The sequence below is a fragment of the Tasmannia lanceolata genome, unplaced genomic scaffold, assembly GCF_043159265.1.
Source record: "Tasmannia lanceolata isolate RefF3 unplaced genomic scaffold, GAP_Taslan_0.1 ptg000016l, whole genome shotgun sequence".
Taxonomy (NCBI): domain Eukaryota; kingdom Viridiplantae; phylum Streptophyta; class Magnoliopsida; order Canellales; family Winteraceae; genus Tasmannia; species Tasmannia lanceolata.
In genome coordinates this window covers 12,316,174-12,319,609 of record NW_027518693.1, presented here as the reverse complement: position 1 = coordinate 12,319,609, position 3,436 = coordinate 12,316,174, and positions in this window count along the sequence as shown.

The following is a 3,436-nucleotide window of genomic DNA, read 5'->3' as shown; positions in this document are numbered from 1 at the left end:
GATGTACACCCAAAATGCACTTATGGGTCTAAAAGAATAATTGAAAATAACCCAAAATGTAGCAATTTGGGCTGTACATCCAAACACACACAAGCTAAAGGGTTTGTTCACCACAAGGATAGAAATCCTTGGATAAGCTTTTCCACTATTAGCTATCCTGTTTGAATAACTTTATCCTGATATTAATTTGTCTTCTGTTCACCAATTTTGAGTTGGGAATATTGTATCCAAGAACAAATGTAAAGTCGAAATGAACAGTGGATAACAAGTCTATCCAAGGATAAAATAGACCCCAGCTTGCTATCACAGTGGTGAACAAAGCTAAAGAACAAATTGACTTTCGTGAATTTGGCAAGTACCCTTCTCATCTCCATTTCTGCTTTTCTTCCAGGACGCATGGCATACATACGAGTAGTCATTTTCCTTTTGCAAAGTCCATTGGCAAGTGGGTAGCAATACCATTTCCAATTCTATAAATCAACTACTTGACAAAACTGACTTAGCTGTGGTCCTCTAAAGCATCCTCATGACCTTTAGTACTGCCAAAATCCCTTCTTCTATCATTTTGGCCTTTTGGCTGCATTGAGAACCGTTCTAAATCATTGGTACTTGGGAAAACAAATTGACCGTATTTGAATTGGTAGAAACTATATCTGCACTCTCTTACTCTGATAATGCCACTCCACTCATTGTTACACTCCTGATTGTATGTTGATAGCTTTTGAATTGTAGCAGCAATTAGAGGTAATCATAGAAATGTAATTTGAACAAGGTGTCATTACAAACAATGGACATGATAATAAGCTAAATCTGAATGCATTAGTCCATACCTTTCCAAATTAATGTGGATAGATGTACCAAAAGCTTTTCTCATGAAGAGTTTAATTACAAGGGCGGAAACAGTGCTGGAAAAGCTGGACCTTACCTCAATTCCCATATGGGTCCGGCTACTAGGGCTTCCCCTCCAGTTTTGGAACCCAAAAGGGGTAAGCAAAATTGCTAGTGTAATCGGAACCCCTTTGTACATGGACTCCCACACCTCGGAGGCTGCCAGACTAAATTACGCTCTCTTATGCATAGAAGTGGAGGTAGGACCCCTCTTCCAGACATGATCACAATCAAAACCCCTAGAAGATAAGCTCAAGTAGCCAACCATCTACAAATGGAAGCGCGTGCTCGCACACACACACACACACGAAGTGTGGAGGCCGGTTACTGAATTCAACAAACCATCAGAAGTTTAGAAGTTGAGGAAGCGCCAAAGAAATGGGAAGTTGGGTTAGGAGATGATACCCCTCCTCCCACTAAGGACAAACCATAAAAAACAGAGGATAAACCACTAAGAATAAATCATCAGAAGTTGAGGAAGAGCCAGAGAATCAGGAAGTTGAGTCAGAAGATGATAGATCTCCTGAAAATTAAGGGCATCAAGTTCACTCAGGCTATCTACCTATAGTTTGGCATTCCCATGCTATCTATTTTTTGGATCATTTGAGTCATTTGTTTTTCTTATCTAGCGTCCCAAAGATACGGGTTTCATACTTAATTGTATCATCTTTCTTTTCATATAAGAAACCGGTAGGGTCCCCGCCAAATCCAGCTACAAAAAAAAATCATGCCATTTGGTCTTGAGAATGCTTGTGTCACATATCAAAGGGGTCACATTGAATCACCGCAATAGTTGATTTGGTGGTCATGTAATAAAGGCGGCCAATTCCAATTCCCTACAAGAAAACAAGGGGTGCCATTTGAGGCTGCAACGCTACTGAAAGAAGTTTAAGTTGAAAGAGAGGGGATGTACACAACAATTAAATTCCCACTGCACCTGGTAACCCTACTTGTTCTCCATCTGTATTTTGTAAAAAGAGGAATTTATGGTGGGGTGTCAATGTAAGGCACAGAGCTAAGTGCATTCACTGCCAATATTGTCATAGGCCACAAAATAGTAGGAGAATTAAAAACTAGGAGATTGGTTGAACGTGGGAGTCTTTATATGCTTGCAATTCATTAATAAGGTCAGGCATTTTATTATGGCAAAAGGGCCTCTCGGGTTAGTTCTGTTCCGAAATTTATGAACCTAATAAATGAACATACTCCTAAGTTTTTTATAAATGGGGATTCAGACATACCCTTCTTTCACCAGGTGGAAAAGCCTAAAGGGAAGGAAGAGGAAACCCTCTTACCACTTTTTTAGACCTTTCCACACAGTGAAGAGGAAAATGATCACTGCTTTAAGAACTGGACTGATTTACATCAAGCATGGTGAAAAAGTGTTTTAAGACGTCTTTAAGCTATTGATTTTCGCATATCCCAATCTTGCTAATGAGATCTCCATTCAATGTTGGAATTGGACCCAGTAGGCCGCATGTGATGGCCCATCAGATCAACGGTCCCAATCACCTATCACAGATGCTAAGTCTGCCCTAGGTCTTTGATTGTTTTCATTCACCAAAACGAGATATACTCAACAAGGATAAGGATTTTTGCTTATGAAACCATAATATGTAATGGGTCTAATAATACTGGCAAGAGCACGACCATGTTTTGATAAGGGTATGAGTCGCTTTGTTTTACACTTCTCTGATTGGTTGCTGAAAAGTTTTTTTGGAATTGTAATAGACAGCCCGTTAAAAATGTCAAACATAGTGTAACCAATTCACTTTTATTCATCGTTGGAATCCGAATTGCTCCTGACCTTTTTTTTTTTTTTTTTTAAGAGGTCAAGTAAGATTCAAAGATCAGGCAAAAACACAGAGGATGAAGCCACAGTTGAGCTGGTTCTAACTAAATTTCTATTGTAAAGTGTTAATCTGTTGGGCTCAGCCTTGTGTAGCTTACTTCATAGCTATTTATAGATTCTGTTTAATGCCTTCCTGTACCAAGAAAAAGGAAGAAATAGGAACTTCTCTGTTGAATGAAAATAGAGAGATTAGTAATACAGTAAGGCCACCTTTGGATACCTCATGTATTTGGATTTGGACACAATCATCTTAATGCTCATGTTGTACGAGAGAGAGAGAGAGAGAATTAGTAATACACTAACACGTTTGGATACCTCATGTATTTGGATTTGGATACAAAATATATCAATCATCTTCATGCTCATGTTGTACGAGAGAGAGAGAGAGAGAGAGAGAGAGAGAGAGAAGGGGGGGAGGTGGTGTGACGTCTTGCTGCTGCAGCAAGGTCGAGGAGCAGCGAGGGTGAAGGTACTTGCCACAAATATGGATTTCCAAATAATGTCTAGCAGAACAGATTTGAAAATCAGATCTTTTTTCACTGTTGTAGCTGATTTGGAAATTTAAGGATTTGATCTAGATCCAAATCTCAACTGCCAAATGGGTGATTCAAATCTAAATTTGTGGGTATCCAACTGTGGCCTACATTGCTTGTCAAATGTCTTTACCCCTTGAATATTAGTTATTAGAGACACTAG